Source organism: Pelodiscus sinensis, chromosome 2 (genome assembly GCF_049634645.1).
Source record: "Pelodiscus sinensis isolate JC-2024 chromosome 2, ASM4963464v1, whole genome shotgun sequence".
NCBI classification, from domain to species: domain Eukaryota; kingdom Metazoa; phylum Chordata; order Testudines; family Trionychidae; genus Pelodiscus; species Pelodiscus sinensis.
In genome coordinates this window covers 93,271,325-93,290,927 of record NC_134712.1, presented here as the reverse complement: position 1 = coordinate 93,290,927, position 19,603 = coordinate 93,271,325, and the positions used below count along the sequence as shown (strand labels likewise).

General features: G+C 41.0%; 1 protein-coding gene across 3 annotated transcripts in view; it reads right to left on the bottom strand.

Moving 5' to 3' along the window:
* SOCS6 (suppressor of cytokine signaling 6) overlaps window positions 1–19,603 on the bottom strand; it is a 37,375-nt gene that overhangs the window by 7,089 nt on the left and 10,683 nt on the right. Inside the window, exon 3 of one of the 3 annotated variants that reach the window (XM_075921049.1) lies at window positions 14,183–14,235. The exons of the other annotated variants lie outside the window; for them this stretch is intronic. The gene's annotated coding sequence lies outside the window, so the exon portion shown is untranslated. The remainder of the gene's footprint in view (window positions 1–14,182; window positions 14,236–19,603) is intronic. 3 annotated transcript variants of the gene reach the window in all.

The following is a 19,603-nucleotide window of genomic DNA, read 5'->3' as shown; positions in this document are numbered from 1 at the left end:
GTATGTAACATCTGGTTACTAAAGCATACCAGAAGAATGATGGTCACATCTTGAAGTTTTGAAAACTTATGCAGGATAACCTTGGTATGTCAAACAACAATTTATTTTCCCATGGACAAGCAACATGATCAAATGAATTATGGTCCTGGCCTGAAGCTCACTGAATTAAACTGAAATATTTAATTTAACTGAAAGTTTCAACTGGCTTTTTATTAAATCCTATTATGTACTGGACCAGTTTGTACTGAAAAGTCCAATTACTTGATTTAAGTTAAAAATTATACTGACCTAACTATGTTGCTCAAGGCTGTAAGCAAATGCCAAACACAGAAATGATATAATTGCCATACTCCTATCTGAGATTCGTTTCTACATCTATGGACTGAATTATGTCTTTTGGGCATAGCATAACACCTATGTTCAGCATATTGTCTACAAAGATGCCCAACTCTGAATTGCAGTCAGTTTCCCAGGAAAGAGTCCCCATAGCTTCTAACCCTGGCCTATGATGTTTGTTATTATATGTATTTCTTTACATTTGGCTGTTACAAAAGGTACAGAGTTTGTGCAAAATTCACTAAGTGATCCAGATTGCTCTGAACCAACAACCTATCCTCTTCATTATTTACCATTCCTATAGTTTGTGTGTCATTTACAAATGTCATCAATGGTGATTTATTTTGTATTCTTCCAGGTCACTGATAAAAATGTTAAATAGCATAGGATCAAGAACCAATTCCTTCGCAACCCCCCTAGAAGCACTCTTTTTAAATAAATTCCGGCTTACAATTACATTTCATGACCTGACAACCATCTTTTAATCCATTTAAGATGTGCCATGTTAATTCTGTCTAGTTGTAGTTTAATATAAAAAAGTCATGCAGTACCAAGTAAAATGCCTTACACATGTCTAAATATACTATATTCATACTATTATAATAAAATAATAATATATGGAGATATACCATCTCATAGAACTGGAAGGGACCTTGAGAGGTCTTTGAGTCCAGTCTCCTGCCCTCACAGCAGGACCAAGTACCATCCCTATTATCTTTATCAACTAGTCTTGTAATCTTATAAAAACAGACATCAAGTTAGTATGACATGGTTTATTTTCCAGAAACATGTGTTTACTGGAGTTATGGTGGTTCTGTATTTAAAATATACCGTGAAAACTAAAGAATTGCACATGTTTGAACAACCATCACCCACATTTGTTTATTTAAAATATTTCAGAGCAGTTTGAATTAAAATTTTCATGTATCAAAACAGTTTAAACAGAAAATCTGGCACATCTGTCATAATGGCTTACATATGGGAGTGTATCAACAGAATTTTTGTGTATCTGTATTTATAGAGCCTTTACTTATTTTACCTGGTTCACATTTCTAGGTTAACTATAGCCATTTCCTGAGATAAAACACTATTTACAGTACTGTCAGAAGACCTTACTATGTAACAGGTCTGTTTTGGAAATTAATCTCAGACACACAACACATTTTCTCCTTATAAACAGCTAATACGAAAAGCAGACACACCCATACGTGGCAAAACTTAAACAATTACAATTCAAATGATAATTCTGAAGTACTGAATAGAAACAAAAATAGAATCACAAATTGACACAGTACCATTGTTTAGCATGCATTTATATAATTTATGTTTCCCTATAATTAGGGTTGCAGGTTTGTCACAGAGGTGAAAAAAATTAAGATACTGTGAGTGACTTCTCTATCTGGGAGGGAAGGCTCTAGGAGGGCTGCCCCACCAACCCAGTGTTGAGAGTGGCACCAAGCTGAAGGGTGGAGATATGTTGGACAGCCAGACTGCCCTGCATCTGCTCCACAGTAGGGAGTGTAGTCGATTAACCGATAAGCAAAAACGTATAGGTTAATGCTATAGACTATACACATTTCCCTCCCCCCTTTGCCAGTACATTTTTTAGCAGGCTGGCCAGCAGCCTGGCTCAGTTCCAGCTCACGCTGGGTCGAGGAGCTCAGACCCTTAGCCCTACCCCGCCCTATACAGGGGCTGCTGCCACCCCACACTGCTGCTTCTTTATCAGAGCAGCAGCACAGGGCGACAGGCAGCCAGCCTATGAGGGGAGCTGATTTTTAAACTGGTTCCCCTCGCAAACAAGCTCCCGCCTGGCACCCCATGCTGCTGTCTCTAATACAGAGGCAGCAGCACAGAGTGGCAGGGAGCTTTTCAGGAGAAAGGCCAGAGTGCACTGACTGCTGGCCCCATCCCAGGGACTTCAGAATAGTTGCCTAACCAACAAGAATTACTTGGGTTACTCGACCATTCAATTAACTGACATTTAACATCCCTGCTCCATAGTGGCAGCTTCTGTGTCCCACAGAACTGGGTCCAGCTCCCCATATCTATGTTGCAACGAAGCACACATGGTTGCCCAGCTGCCCTTCCATCATGACGAGCCTGGAGAAATCTGAATGAGTAGCCTTGTGATCTGGTGAGTGTGGGGCGGACTCACTCTCAATGCTTGGGCACAGCCTCACTGAGCACAGGAGCTGCTGCTACGAGTAGCATAAGGTGGGCTCTCTCTCAACCACTGGTTCCAGCTGGACTAAGCCCTATGGGATGAGAGTCATTGCTGCAGGGTGAGAGAGGAAGGCTCACTCTCTAACTACCTCCCACCTCCCAGGGGCCTCCTTGCCTTACAAAGCTGGAATAAAGAGTTTCAGTGACTGCACAGAAGGTGCTGAGTCAGTGTCCCTTACACAGGGGAGGAGAAGAAAGCAGTATTAACAGAGAGAAAGAAGAATGCTGGTCTGCTATGATTTTGAAGAGAAAGATTTCAATTTCATTTATCAGGGCTTTGCTTTTTTTAGGGAGTGGAGGGATAAAAATTTCCCTGACAAAACAGTTGCTTTTCCTATAACTGGATGTTTCAATTAATTATTTAGTCCATTTATGTGCAGCAATAGTGTAATGGAGAGTTAAACACAGCATACTATAAGTATTAAATCATAAATAAAAATCCCAGTTACAAGTTATTAGATTTATTATAGTTTAGGATGAAGCATAATACATCTTATCTACAAAGTTTACAACAAAGCAAAAGCACATCCTGTTTCAGACCATTCAGCACAACTGTGCACAGAGATAAACTGAACAGAACAATATAGACAATACCTATAATCAACACTCACTATATGGTTCGGGAGATTTACAAAAGGAATTTGTTTGCTTTAAAAAAAAGGGGGGGGGGGAGGAACACACTTCAGAAACATTTGGTTAGAGCCTAATACTGAAAACATGAAAGTACATAGTTAGTCTTGGATCTGAAAGCATTTTAATATAAATGCAGTTACCTAAAGTTGTGAACTTAATTATCACAGGTAACATGCCCCCGATTTTTAATGCTGAATGTGCTACTGATTTGAAAGGGAAATTATGTATGCTTATAGAAGAAACTGACATGACACAGCCCAAATTTACTCAGAAATATGAACATGTAAACTTTGCACTACTCATTAAAGTCACAGTCACTTAACTTTATTTATTCTCTGTGGGTTCAGACCAAATTTCTAATACGTATTTTAAACTTTATCCTAAACAATATATTAATAGCCTGAACCTGAGTCAAATTTCATAACTGAAGGGGCGCAATCACCATAAGGCTTCAATAAAGGAATCACAGTAGTCAAAGTATTTGCATACAGTAGAGTCCCTATCATCTGACATAAAAGGGACTGACACATGGTCGGATTACCAAATATGTCGGATGATAGGGACTGCTGCCGAGGAAGACGCGACCCCAGCAGGAGCCCTATCAGCTGCTCTTAGAGAGCACAGGGACAGTTGCTGCTGCCGGGGCCGCTTCTTCCCCGGCGGCAGCAGCAACAGCAACAGCAGCAGCAGCTGTCCCCATGCTCTCTAGGAGTAGCTGATGGGGCTCCTGCCGGGGCCACGTCTTCCCCGGCAGCAGTGCATCAGCTGTTCCTAGAAAGCACGGGGACAGCTGCTGCTGCTGCCGCCGGGGAAGTAGCGACCCCGGCAGGAGCCGCATCAGCGGCTCTAGGGCACGGGGCGGGAGAACGGCCCCATTTGCTGCCCCGTTGTTCCGGGCAGAAGCAGCAGCAGCTGCTCCAAGAGAGTGACGGGGCAGCAAGCGGGGCCGTTGTCCCTGCCCGTGCTGTATCCAATCCTGCAGCTCCCAGGGTCAAAGTCCCCGGGAGCTGCAGGGTCGGATAAAGCAGAGTGTCAGATTACCGGGAGTCAGATAATCCGGACTCCACTGTAATTATGATTTCTTTTCAAAGTAAGTACTCAAAATTTTAACTTGAAACAAATATCCCTGTGATCTGGAAAGCTGTATAAAAATATTATGAAAATACTTGGCTGCAGCAAATAGGAAGTATGGTTGGTTTTATGTCAATTGCTAAGAAACAGTTCTTTAAAAGCTAACGTGGTGTATTTTATTTGACACCTCATAATATCCATTGGTGAGTTGCACCTTCATCAAAATGGTAAGAGAAGATGCTGTCTAATGATGAGATTTTCCCACATCTATCCTTCAATACTTCAAATGTTAATGAAAAGAATAATGCCCAGGTCCATTCTAGACACTACAAAATAAAAAAATCCAGGTGGAGAAGACTACAAACTGCACAGCAATCTTCAGTTTTTTACTGTGTCCTAAGCACATTGACTGCTATGTTTGTTCTTTTTACTAAACTTGGACTAAATTCCTGAACAAAGGTGAAAATTTCTGTTTTCATTTAAGCCTTTATAATCTGAATGCTTTTTTCTGTTGATGCTCTGGAGCCTTCTTGAAAACAAAGAAACATAACAGCCGTGTTTGGGGCTGGCCTTGGTACAGTTTTATATTACAAATGGGAATTGTACCAAAGTCCATTCTATCTCCTTCTTGCTTTTCTTTGGAGCTCTGTTGCTCAGCATGGGCCTTGTAGCTTAGCATAAATTCTGTACAAACACGCTTTCATATGTGAGATGGAAAGAGGTAAAAGCAGTTCTGAGGTTCTTAGGAACTGATGAGATATAGATAATTCTGCACCTTATAGTTTCAGTTTAATCATGCTTCAGGCCCTTTCTTGTCTAACAACAAATAATAAAGACCTATTCTCCCGAACATTCATTATTATGCACCAAGCATTTATACCTTTCAAACTTTGATAAAATAATTAACAAAAGAAAAAAGTTTTCTGTCTCACGTGGGTCTAACAAAATCCATTTTCCAAAGGAAAACAAACTACATTCAGTTACTGCATACTGTTCTCTAGCTTCAAATACAAAATAGCTAGTCACATCTGTTTTAAGGATGTTAAAATACGATTGTCTGGCTAATCATGTAGTCAATACAATTTGTATCGACTATACAATTAATCGATAAGCACCTCTGCAGAGCCGCAGTGGAAGAAGCTCCAGGAACCAACTCGAGCTGGGACAGAGCAGTCTTCGCTCGTGCTGGCTCCAGCCACCCGCACTGTTCCACTCCGGAGTCACCCACAGGGCTCTTGTACATTTCAAAAGCAGAAGCACCCACACTAGGCACTAGCATAAGCAGGGACTGAAGCAATCCCTGCTCGTGATGTTTCCCCACTGTGCCTCTTCCTCCCTATCCCCACCAGAGATGGTGCTGGGGGATAACTGGTAAAGCCGGTTCCCCCAACACTGGCTCCTGCTCTCCCCGCTTGTTGCATCTCTATGATAGAGGCCGCAATTGGAGGGGGGGAAGCGACTAGTTGAGTCAACTAGTTGCTTGTATCACTAATATGTTCTACAATTTTTTTTGTTTACCTGACATGTATAAAGCATACATGTAAAACTGCACAGCAGTAATAAGGCTTTACCAGCATACACATCAAACCCGGTAACCTTCAACACGCCTTAAAAGAGTAGAAGTTGCGTTCACCTTTGCGAACAGAAAACCAGGAAGAAAACCACATTAATTAAAAAACACTCTGTGTGTAAAAAGTTTTTGCATGATTAACAGTGCAATCAGTTGTACACAAAATAACAGAATGCAAAACCATTTAAGCTGATGCTAGAGTTCAGAGTTTAAATCTTAGGATTGGTCCTATCCTCAGAAGCATCAGCTTGCTTCCTGGTCTTCAACCTCCTATTAGGTAAGCAACACTTTTACCTCAACAAGGAAGCTGAAAATGCAAACCTGAAATGGGTTAAGACAGGTCCCTGCAGGGATTCCTACATCTTTCTACATCTTGTGATTATAGTTCCCCAACAAAAGAACAAAGGGGACACTCTGATATGATGTCATTTGTCTCGGTATGGACTTTAAGTAGGAGTCAGGATCCATTTTAATTTCTTCACGTTTCACAGGACTGCAAGTTTGGGCAGTAGGTCCTGGTAGCAAAGATCTTTAACATTCAAGTGAGGGTATATATTAGGGTTATATATGTGTTAATCTTTAAAGTGCCACAGGACTGATCATTGAGCCTAAGTGAGAATTAGATTAATAGGAGTTGGTGTTTTGAAAAAGTTAGGCATTAATCCACCTTCCCATCTGTATGAGGATTATAGATACAAGAATTTGAGTTCTCCTTGCATGTAGCTCTCTCATAAAGTAACGTTACAAGCAGAACTGTCCCTAATGAGTATGGGGCCCAGGACAAATCATCGGCATCAGCAAATGGGCCAGTGGGATGGATCCGGCCTGGTCCTGGGCTGCTTGCTGCTGCTGGCGCCTACCATGGGACTACAGATGGCCATAGCACCATGGTGGCACAGGGCTCTGAAATGCAGATAGCCAAATCAAAAGCTGTTTTCATTAACTGTCAACAAGATGTCGGGCCCTGCAAAAGGGACAGGTTCATCTTCCAGGACTGACCACAACAGCCAATCGCACCCCCCACAGCTTTGAGAAAGTGCTTTATTTTCTTTGTGACGGCTTTGAGATTACAAGATATCTATGTTTAAAACAGGAATTATTTAGTTCTACTAAGCCCTTGAACGGTTGGAATGCTCAAAACAGAAGAAGAAGTTGGGAAGTTCTAATATTCTTTTTATGTCTGATAGGACAGTGTTTCCTTTAGGTATTATCTCATTAAAGCTATTTTAATAAAAGTTACATACACTTGGCTAGAATTAATTAAAATGAGATCATTGTAATTTTTAAATATATTGTATACGTTTTACTAAAAGGAGACTATTTCTAAAATTATTTATTTGGGGAGTAATAAAAGACTACAAATTTATATAAAGAAAAGGAAAGGAAGAATAGGAAAAATATTTGAAAACCATGTTTTTCTAAAGTAGGACAGTCTCTGCAACAAAACACACATAGAAGTATCAACAAATGCTTTTAGTCCTGGAGAGTTAAAATGCTTGATGAAAAGAGCATAACCCAATCAATCGTCCACATTAAAGTACTGCCAAAGAATTTTAGACAACAGTTAGTCTTTAAAATCCTGATATATTTCAAAAAGTAATTTTAGAAACACAATACAACTGTTTAAGGTGTGCACAGAGGGGGCTAGAAGCAATAAAATAAAGCACTTTCTCAAAGCAATTTCCTGATCTGCATTAGTCTAATCATTCTGTTCCTATTACGATTGCAATAACATGACCTCCAGCAGCAATTTTCCAGCCTTTCCCTAAAAAGGGAAAGAAAACTGGCTATAATGTAACAGCAGTTGAATGCTCCTACACCATTAAAACATACTCTGATTTTCATGTTGGTACTTCAGTTATTTTTTATTCTATACTGTACTGTTCCTGATTAATATTTTTGTAACAAATACAGTAAAATTCTGCATGGCTTCTGAGTTGAAATATACACCAATCTCAGAGAATACAAGTAGGGATGTTAATAGTAATTTAATAAGGTAACCGTATAACTGCTAAAAATCTTAACAGTTACATGCTTAAATAAGCTTCATATTGTAGAGCCCACAGTGAAGCCTCTTCCCTGGATGTCAGGTGGGCAAGGGCTGTCAGCTCTGCTCCCGGGGAAGAGGTTTCACTGCCACAGAGAAGCTGCTCCCCAGGAGTGGGGCAGAGTTTAACTGATAACATTAACTAATAATCATCAGCTGACTGGTTAACCAGTTAAACTCTAACATCCCTAAATACAAATGCACATGATGTGTAACTAAATCAACAAGACAGCACAAAACCTGTAGCATGAATGACAGGTGAAAGAACAACCACCATTCCAATGGCCACATAAGAAACCGAATATGGTCAAATTCCCACATTGATTTTCTCCCATTATGCTAGCTACAGAATGAAAGAAAAAAAAAAAAACAATCCATGGAACACACTCTACTCAGACTTGTCTACACTAGCAGTTTCTGTCAATATAAATATTTAGCTCAGGGAGTAGGAAATCCACACACTTGAGCAACAGTTTTACAAACCTAACTCCCACTGTAGGCAGTGTTGTGCTGATGGAAGGGCTTATCTTATAAAGTTTCTCATGGAGGTTGAGTATCTACCTCAATAGGAGAAGCCCTCCTTTTGGCATATGATGTGGCTTCACTGAAGCCAGAGAGGCACAACTGCATCAGTGCAGCTGCATCACTATACCATCTTAACTGTTGACATGCCCTATGTTAATTTGGTATAAATCTGAAGAGAGAGTAGAAGGCTAAGAAGAAACAAGAGAAAATAATGGTACCAAAATCATTTTACATTAAAAATTATGTGGGCCTTATATTTAGAAATATTCCATAATTTACTCTGTGATAGCTGACTAGATTTATTGCTGGTGTAAACTGGTAATGAGGAAAAAATTAAAGACAACTTACACAAAAATACCAACCATCTCAGTTTTCTGTCCCCATTTTGTGTAACCAAAATGGGTTTTCTTTAGGGCTGTCAATTGATGTGCATTAACACCTGCGATTAATGCAGGAAAGGATTAATGCGTTAATTTTTTTACTCGCAGGCGTTAATGCTGCACTGCTCCTTTAAAGTGCCACTGTGGCGCTTAAAAGGGGCAGCACATTAGGAGCCTGGGATCAGCTGGAGTCCCTAGATGATCCTGGGCTCTGTGCAGCACCGCCCCTTTGAGGCACCCAGGAGGCATTTCCAAGGGGCAGCGCAACACGGAGCCCATGATCAGCTGGACACTCCAGCTGATCCCGGGCACCGCTTTGCGCTGCCCCTTTGAAGCACATAATTCCTAAACAAATATAGCTCTGAAGGAGTAGTGCAGCAGAACCTCCACTGACAACAAGTTGAAAGAGGAAACGGTGATGTCAAAGTCAAAACTGAAGCAAGCAGAGCTGTAACTAGACATTTTAGCACCGTGAGCGAGCAAGCATATTTGCACTCCCACTGGGATATGAGTTGGGATATTATAGAGTGATGAAAATGAATTTATTTTTCATGTTGGTAAAGTACGTAGACAATAAAAGTGACTGCATAATTCTACCAAGTGCCACTTTCATTTTCACACAATCTTTCATCATCCCAATAGTATCCTCCCCATTTTTAAGTGTGGAGACTAGGGGAGTAAGAGACTAGTCAACTATCCAATAAGCAAAAGGTTATTGGAGAGTTGACTAGTTGCTTCCCCTTCCCACTGCTGCTGCTTCTCAGAAAATCCATCGACTAGTCGATTCGTTGATTAAACTCAATTTAACATCCCCAGTAGAGACAGAAGAAAGTATATGGCTGTGGTGATTGTGAAATCAGATTATGCTGTGCTTTCTGAAGTATGAGCTAATAACGTCATGGTTATAGTGGCTAGATGGAGAAATCTCAGTGATCGTACCCCATTTTCAGTCTTGTAAAGAAGGATGTTTGGAACCGCATGGCTAGGTCACAGCCCAGAGCACAACAAGCACAGGTTACAGGGGACATGCTTCTTCACCCGTGTGTATCTTGCCAGCAGCTACAATCCAGATCTACACCCAGTGCAGATTTCCCTTTTGGCCTCTTCACTTGTATAATAAATGGCCAGTATTTTTATCCATCTGAGCACAGAAGAAAATTGTCCCAAGCCCAAAATTCTAAAAGAAAAGAAAAGCCAAGCCAAGGTGTATTCACCATTCTGGACCAGTCTGAAAGCATCAATTCTCAACTCAAGCTCATCTGAGGAAGTGGGTTTTGCCCACAAAAGTTTATGATACTATAAATAACAGACCAGTTAAAGGTGCATTATAACAATGGATCATAGGGAAACTTCTTATCCTTTTCTCTATAATAACAAATGAATTAGTGCTGTGGCAGCAAATAAATAAGGGAAGGTCACAGTAACAAGAAAACACAGCTTGAGAAGGGAGCAGAATGTATTTTAATCCTACTGAGCGTTGACGAAATAGTCATGTTTTACTTTTGTAGTTTTTACTTTCTTTGGTTATGTCTAGACTAGCACTTTAGTTGTAAAACTTCTGTCAGAAGGTGCAAAACTACCCCACACACCTGACTGGTGGACATAGTGCTGGCCATACCGTCCACATAAAGACGGGCAATGCTCTCCCACCCACTTTTGGGTGGGAAGTTTAATTGTCCCGATGTGAGATCTCCCAACAGGGGAGACCTTACAGCAGCACCACTGCAGCAGTACAACTGTGCTGCTATAAGGTCTGTAGTGTTAACATAGTCTTTGTTTCTATTGTTACTTTTTCTAGCTGAAAATAACAAACAGCCTTTTTCTTGTCTGAACACCTCTTTCTAAACATGCAGTATACTCTGCCCCCACCATTTTTTGCACAGGACACATGGTTCACCCTATCAGCATAACTGTTACTTCATTGTTACCCCTTCTGCCCCTCCCTGTGCTAGAGTTTTGCCATCTGCCATCATCTGGCAGAATCTCACCGGGCTCAATTCCAGCTCCACTCCCCACCATTTTGCTTATCGACCCCTCTCCTGCCTCTGCATTCAGCTTTTGACACATGCACAGACCCCCAGCACAGTCTCCAACCACCTGCTCAGATCCTACCTTCCTGATTTGCCTCCTTTAACCTTTTTAATCCCTAGCAAGGGCAGCAGCTTCAGCAAACATTTACTGAACAATGAACATACTCCGTAGGAGCCAACCCAGCACTCAGCATCCCACTTGCCTGACATCTCATAGAGTCCTAGTACTGGGAAGCCTGCTCCAGCCATGGTCACTACCCCTGCAATCCACTGGGAATGGGGTGCCTGAGCTTCAGCTGGACTCTGCTTTCCCAATCCTACAGATGCGGGGAAGAAGGAAACTGATGCCACAGGGTCTGATCATGTGCGATGCCCTATTTTTGAAACTCTAACAGCTCTGTGCCCTTGACAGCTACCGCACGCTAGTTATGGCCCTAGAAGCAAAAGTAAGAGAACAGTTAACAATACCATGCTAGCTATGAAGAGAACACAAGATTGCCATTGCTTCTCACCACCTAAGCACTTAACTTGATGCCAGACATACTCTATGTGTGTCATTTCCTGGACACCACAGTACAAATCAGCAATGGAAAATTAGACACCACTCTCTACAGGAAACCCACTGACTCATACAGTTACCTACATGCTTCCAGCTCCCATCCAGAACACACCATACAATCCATCATCTATAGTCAAGCCCTTCAATACAACCGCATCTGCTCTAATACCACTAACAGAAACCAGAAACTTCAGGATCTCTACCAAGCATTTATAAACCTCAACTACCCACCCAGAGAAATAAAAAAGCAAATTGAAAGAGCCAGACGAATACCTAGAAACCATCTACTTCAAGACAGACCCAAGAAAACCAACAATAGAACACCACTTGTCATCACCTACAAGCCCCAACTTAAACCTGTCCATCACATTATCAATAAACTACAGCCTATACTGGAACAGGACACTAAACTCCAAGAGGCTCTGGGAGACAGACCCATAGTCTCCTATAGACAACCACCTAACCTCAAAATGATTCTTACCAACCACCACAGGACATACCACACTAATACCAACCCTGGTACCTTCCCTTGCAACAAACTCCGTTGCCAGCTTTGTCCACATATTCACTCTGCTGATACCATTATTGGACCTAACCAAGTGAGTTATAAGATCAAGAACACATATTCCTGTGCATCCAGAAATATAATTTATGCTATCATGTGCCGAAAGCGTCCGTCTGCTATGTACATTGGACAAACGTCTCAGATACTTCGCCAAAGGATCAATGCCCACAAAACAGATATCAGACAGGATCACAAAAAAAAAACAGTTTCTTGCCATTTCAACAAGAAAGGGCATTGTATCAACGACTTGATTACCTGCATCCTGCTTCAAAGGCCTTTTAAGACCACACTTGAAAGAGAATCCTCTGAACTGTCATTCATGCTTAAATTCGACACTTTACACCTAAGTTTGAATAAAGACTCTAATTATCTTACCCATTACAAAGATAGCTTCTCCAATTATCACCTCTAATATCATTAGCTCACAGACATTTACCTTCCCCTCTTCCCCTTCTGTTCTGAAATTTGATTTGTCCTTTTCATATGTGTTCATTTTTTTAATGGTATCCTTTGGTATATATGGCTGTGACAATTTTCTTCCACTATTTGATCTGAGGAAGTGGGTCTGGCCCATGAAAGCTCATCACCTAGTAAACTATCTTGTTAGTCCTGTTTTTTGTTTCAGCTACACCAGACTAACACGGCTACATTTCTATCACTATTCAGACATACTCTACGTTTTTTAATATTGTTTCTGTTTCTCAGTTAAAAGTTGAACTGTGTTTGGCCAGCATGTACAACCTGAAAATGAATATTGAAGGCAAGTTTTTGTTTTCTTGTAACTGCCACCAAACAGCACTTGTGTCTTACGCTGTACTGTGAGAGAGCAGTCATTATTACTCATGTCTATACATCAAAATACATTAAGGACTAAGAGGAAAGAAAGGAGAAATATCACCTTGATACAGCTCAGGTGAGCTGTCAAGAACCATTTATAAGAAAATCAAGGTAGAAAACCAATTTTTATTTTCAACTGCTGCTTGAACATCTGACTCAAGCTAATACAAGGCTTCTAAGTGCTGGTTAGCAGCCTAATCATGAGGCAGTAAGTGATTCAGTTTCACTTTCCCAGACTGGATTTTGATCTGACAGACAAGGATTTCCTTAACTGGTCATATACACAGATGAGTTGGGACCCTGATCCCACAAATGATTCGATTAGGTGTAGAAGTTCACCCCATGCCAGAGTTACAGGATCACAACCTTAATTAGTTCATCTCCATACACACTTAATTAAATCAGATTCCATACACTGAAGTAGGGATGTAATAGTGCAATCAATTAACCGATTAATCGATAAGCAAAAGCTTATAGATTAATGCTATAAACTACACGGATACTCACACACACTCTTGCCAATACATTTTTTAGCAGGCAGCCTGGCTCAATTCCAGCTCACACAGGGTCCGGGAGCTCAGGCTCCGCCCTGGATAGGGGCCACTGCCACCCAACCCTTCTGCCTCTGTACCAGAGGCAGCAGCATGGCGCAACAGGCAGCCGGTCCACGAGGGAAGGTAGTTTTTAAACTAGATCCCCTTATGGACCAGCTCTTGCCTGGCTCCTGATGCTTCTGCCTCTGATACAGAGGCAACAGCATAGAGTGGCAGGGGGCTCTTCAGGATTAGGTCCGGATTGCACTGGCTGCTGGCCCCACCCCCAGGGATTACAGAATAGTCGAGTAATCAATAACAATTCATGTGGTTAATCAACTATTCAATTAACCAATATTTAACATCTTTACACTGAACTGGCTTGTTTTTTGTTTAAGTGATGCTTTCAGTTCTGACAAATATGGTTAATGTTCCAGATAAATCATTGAGATTGTTCACAGAAATCAAGTTACTCACATTCTAAATGTTTACAAAATCAGTTCTTAATGTAATGAGTGGTGAACCAAGAACTGCAACCACAGAGGTGGACTTCCATGAGCATGCAGGGCCCCAATGAAGTTAATAGAGCTCCACATAGAATCAAAGATCTGTCACAAGAAGAACTTAATTCAGAAGTTCTGCATAGAGAAATAAATTATTTGTATTCAAGAAAAATATATGGTCTTTGTAGCAGCATCCCAACAAATGCAATATAGAAAATTTGTTTTTTCTTCATGCACTAATCAAAAGCTAGAATAGCTGTTATCTACTAAAATAACCAAAGAAAAAGAACAAGTCATACAGAATGAAGTTACAAGGAATGATTCATTCCATTTAGGTAATAGCTACACAGACCACGCAAACACTTACGTTGTACATGTGAGCCACTGTCCAAAAGACTGGAACAAGTTGCAAACTGATACCTGGGGGAAATAAGTCAATTTCTTAAAAACGAAAATGCACACTCACAATAGCTTCCCCAGTGTGTAAATTACTAGAGCACTGCATGGATACAAAATCTGTATCTGCAAAAATGAGCCGCGGATGGATATCTGTGGATTTGAAAGACTCTATAGATTTTATAATTGGAGAATTTGTAATTTATTTACTTTAATTGGAGCTTATTTTCTCCTATCATACTTTCTTGAAGTACTTGCCTGAATTGAAGCCCCATCTACTACTGCTGCAGAGATTTTGTTCACACATACCAATCTACCTACCAGACTGCCTCTAATTCCCGTGCCTCCTGAAATTAACCATAGATTGGCTGTATCAGGAAACAGCGGACAGATTCCATCTGATAAAGCTGAAATTAATAAACTAGAGCTCTCAACACTTCTACCATTTCTCCTTCAGTTAAATACTTCTATTTTTAGGAACACGGGACTAAAAGGAGAAAAACTAAATCAAAGTTTGTCTTTTACTATTCTCTTTTCCCAATAAGACACTATTCTCTTTTCCCAACTTAAAGTAAAATGCAGCTATACTTCAATATTAGTTAAACCTGTCAATACGTAAATGAAAATTAAGTGGATTTACTTGAGCATTTCTGAGGACAGCAATCATGTTATCTTGATTAAATAGAAAAGTAAAAGATCTTTCACACCAATCTTTACAAACACACACAGACAAAAGGCATTTTAGGAGCAGAAGTAGAAGAAGCTGGAAGGAAACATTCCTCAAATTTGTTGAAAGAAATAAAAAGGAGATCCAATTTGGACATTTTTTCCACAACATGATAAAAAAAGATGGCAAGAAAATCCATTGCCTACCATTCTCAAAAAACAGTCTTCTTAGAGTAAGGCAAAGATTAAGAAAAGTTACAAACATGAATAGAGAATTATACCTACTTAAGAATTCAGACAGTTGTTTTACTAAATTGGTGTTTTGTGAAACTAGCTGATACCTATCATCTCTAGGTTAATTGCAAACACCAAAAGAGTACAAAACACTAACACTGAAAACTGACTACAGCCACTCCATAACTTACGAACACACCAACTTACGACCATCCATACTTACGACCAACCTTCCATTAACCCCCTTATAATATTTTTTAGTTGAGAACCATATATGTCAAGTTTTTCAAACAGCGCGGGCAGCACGTATTTCTGACTTACGACCAAATCGAGTTACAACCAGGTGTTCAGAACGTAACCCGTTTGTAAGTCAGGGACTGCCTGTATTCAATTCTTAGGCAGCCAAAATTACAATGAAATCTATTCCAATGATAGTCTGGTATTTATGTTTCATTTATATGACTTTACACAGAGTTGGGTATATATGGATGTTTCCCAAATAAAAAACCTAATTGATTCATCATAAATTCATGTAATTAATGTGAATGCAGCAATTCACAAGTTTAAAAATAAATGAAGAGGTGAAAAACAATATATGAACCCATCTGGAAAGCAATTACAATCCCTGCACATATAGTAAAATTACAGAATTAATCAATGTTTAAACAGAATATTGGGCTGCCTTAGTAGGAACACTGCCAGCAGATTCCCCATCTATTCAGCATTGTTGACGCCACCTCTGGAGTACTGTGCCTGGTTTTTACACACATCAGAAAGGATGTAGACAAACTGGACAGTCCAGCAGAGGGCAACCAAAATTACTAGAGGGCTGGAGTGCATGACTTTTGAGAGGCTGAGAGAACTGGACTTATTTAGTCTGCAGAACAGAAGAGTAAGGGAGGATTTGATAGACACCTTCAACTACCTGAAGCAAGGTTCCAAAGAGGATGCAACCCCACTAGTTTCAGTGGAGACCTGTGACAGAACAAGAAGCAATGGTCTCAAATTGCAGTGGGAGAGGTCTAGGTTGGCTATTAGGAAAAACTACTTCACAAGGGTGGTGAAGCACTGGAATGGATTGCCTAGGGAAGTGGTGGAATCTCCATCCTTGGAGGTTTTCAAGGCCAGGGTTGACAAAGCAATAGAAGGGATGATTTAGTTGGGGTTGGTCCTGCTTTGAACAGTGGACTAAACTAGATGATCTCCTGAGATCTCTTCCAACCTAATCTTCTATGAGTTTATGAATCTCTCACCCCTTATTGAAATAATCACGATAGCACAAAACAATAAACTTCAACTCATGTTCAGTATATAAACAAATTTAACAGGTTACTGTCCGTGAACTTAAGAATTCCCCAGACACTGCTCAAAAATGAGAGAATGAACTTGGTTATTCACTGCAAAATTTTGTGGTTTTTCATGTCTATAAAACACTTGCTTCTCAAACCACTACATAATGTCAAAAAAGGAGATGATTTGTATCTACAATCCTTGAGGTTGTGATAGTTTCTGGAGTTTCATGAGACAAACAAATATTTTAAAACAATGTAACTAATTTAGAAAGGAACAGTAAGAGAACAATATATGTGGAAGACCCTTTATTCTCATTCATTATATAAAATTTCATATAAATTGCCCAGAACAATATAAATGTTCATAAATTTATATCAACCTGGCTTGTAGTTTTTTAGAAAATGTTATCCCTAAAATGTTTACTGTTGGTTCCATTATTTCCAGTTTGAGAACAACTTATACCTCCAGATCAGCGGCACAGCCATGGGCACACGCATGGCCCCACAGTATGCTAACATCTTTATGGTTGACCTAGAACAACGATTCCTCAACTCCCATCCCCTTTTACCCCTTCTCTACTTACGCTACATCGATGACATCTTTTTGATCTGGACGCATGGCCAAGAAACACTGGAGACATTCCACAGAGATTTCAACAACCTACACCCCACCATCAACCTCATCCTGGACCATTCTACATGAGAGGTCCATTTCCTGGACACCACAGTACAAATCAACAATGGAAAATTAGACACCACTCTCTACAGAAAACCCACTGACTCATACAGTTACCTACATGCTTCCAGCTCCCATCCAGAACACACCATACGATCCATCATCTATAGCCAAGCCCTTCGATACAACCGCATCTGCTCTAATCCCACTGACAGAGACCAGAAACTTCAGGATCTCTACCAAGCATTTATAAACCTCAACTACCTACCCGGAGAAATAAAAAAGCAAATTGAAAGAGCCAGACGAATACCTAGAAACCATCTACTTCAAGACAGACCCAAGAAAACCAACAATAGAACTCCACTTGTCATCACCTACCACTCCCAACTTAAACCTGTCCATCACATTATCAATAAACTACAGCCTATACTGGAACAGGATACCAAACTCCAAGAGGCTCTGGGAGACAGACCCATAGTCTCCTATAGACAACCACCTAACCTCAAAATGATTCTTACCAACCACCACAGGACATACCACACTAATACCAACCCTGGTACCTTCCCTTGCAACAAGCCCCGTTGCCAGCTTTGTCCACATATTCACTCTGTTGATACCATTATTGGACCCAACCAAGTGAGTTATAAGATCAAGAACACATATTCCTGCGCATCCAGAAATATAATTTATGCTATCATGTGCCGAAAGTGTCCGTCTGCTATGTACATTGGACAAACGTCTCAGGCACTTCGCCAAAGGATCAATGCCCACAAAACAGATATTAGACAGGATCACAAAAAAAAAACAGTTTCTTGCCATTTCAACCAGAAAGGACACTGTCTCAACGACTTAACTACCTGCATCCTGCTACAAAGACCTTTTAAATCTGTACTTGAAAGGGAATCCTCTGAACTGTCATTCATGCTAAAATTCGACACTTTACATCTGAGTCTAAACAAAGGATCTAGTTATGTTACCCATTACAAAGATAGCTTCCCCAATTATCACCTCTAATATCATTAGCCCACAGACATTCACCTCCCTTCTCCCCTCCCCCCGCATTCCCCTTCTGTTCTGAAATTTGATTTGTCCTTTTCATAGGTATTCATTTTTTTAAATTGTATCCTTTGGTATATATGGTTGTGACTATTTTCTTCCACTATTTGATCTGAGGAAGTGGGTCTGGCCCATGAAAGCTCATTATCTAATAAACCATCTTGTTAGTCTTTAAAGTGCTACATAGTCCTGTATTTTGTTATACTCAAGGACTTAGTTCGAGTTAATTTTTGACTGCCACGTGTAGCTGCGGATAGTTAGTTCGGATTAAAGGAATTTAAAAATGGCGCCCGGACGGGAAGACGCAAATAAAGCCCAGATATTTAAATTCCGGGCTTCATTTGCAACTTCGAATGCCTATATTAGCCTCCCTAGTTTGAACTAGGGAGCTAGTGTAGGCATACCCTAATAGTAGTCCAGAGCAGCCTCTAGCAGAAACAGGCCCAGGCATCGCACAGTCAGAAACTGCTCTGGGTAGGCTGAAGCAGCCTCTGCCTGAGGGGGTGTGGGGGGGGGAGAGAGAAGGGGCGCTCCAGCCCAGTGGTAGGTGGGAGGCCATTCCAGCCTAGTTGGGCTGAGGCAGCCCTTCTGCTAGATGTTAATCGCAGGGGTGGGAAACCTTTTTTTGGTTAGATCCACAGAAAAATCAGTCAGTGCCACACACAAGTGAGAAGCAAAGAGAAACCAAACCTCATTGACATGGCCCCCAAACTGAGAAGGAGAAAAACACATTCCCCTCACATACCAGAGCCTAGGGGGACCCAGCCTAGTAGGTGTTGTGTGCTCCAGCTCCATGGTAGGGTGAGCAGGGCTGGAGCACCAGTGCAGGCTCCCCGATGCTGGGAGGTCCTGAGGCTTGGGGCCTGATCCAGGCAAGCTGGGGATCGCATCTAGACCCCAGGACTGACCCCTGGTTAACCGGTTAAACAATTAAACAGGATTTTACATCCCTAATGGAAAGTTACCTACTCAATACTAAATCCTACAAATATTTTTTATTTATATTAGGGATGTATGATGTCATTTATTTTAGTAATCACATAGCTGCAACAATTTTTAGTGATTATACAGTTACTAGAATGTTCCCCCCCAGAGGCAGGGCCGGCAGCCAGTGAGTTTCCAGCCCCACTCCTAGAGAACCCCTTGCCATCCCACGCTGCTGCATGGGGTGGCAGGTGGCACCCCTGCATGCTCTTCATTTAAAACTCGGACTGAGCCAGCCTGGTGGTCTGAAGTTAAAATGCAGAGCATGCAGGGGGTGGGGTGGTGGTATTGCAATTAACGAGAACCATTAAACAATAAGCAATCGCTTATCAGTTAGATCAGTGGTTCCCAACCTGGGCTCTGCAGACCCCTAGGAGGTCCGTGAGGGACTGCAGAGGATCCCCAGAAACTTTTTAAAAGGAAGGATTAGGCCCACCATGATGGCCTGGTTGGTGTGCGAGAGGCATGCACGGAATGCAAGCCC